Genomic DNA, 200 nt, shown 5'->3' on the forward strand with positions numbered 1-200 from the left:
GTGGTTAAGAAGGCAAATCACAGCGTAGAAAAAGGATGAAAAAACATTTTAGATCCTGACGTCTGATACCTTAAAATATTATAGACTGCTTTGCTGTATCAGTAGAAGGTTTTTTTGAGTGCGTCGTCTTAAATAACAAGAACATGAATGCGACCCGCCTGACTGATATAAGACGTTTGTAGTGTATATGCAAATTTCAG

General features: G+C 36.5%; 1 protein-coding gene across 3 annotated transcripts in view; it reads left to right on the forward strand.

Moving 5' to 3' along the window:
• LOC111245189 (uncharacterized) overlaps positions 1-200 on the forward strand; it is an 87,236-nt gene that overhangs the window by 80,366 nt on the left and 6,670 nt on the right. The window lies entirely within an intron of this gene.

This window comes from Varroa destructor, unplaced genomic scaffold (genome assembly GCF_002443255.2).
Source record: "Varroa destructor unplaced genomic scaffold, Vdes_3.0 BEIS01000001.1, whole genome shotgun sequence".
Lineage (NCBI taxonomy): Eukaryota > Metazoa > Arthropoda > Arachnida > Mesostigmata > Varroidae > Varroa > Varroa destructor.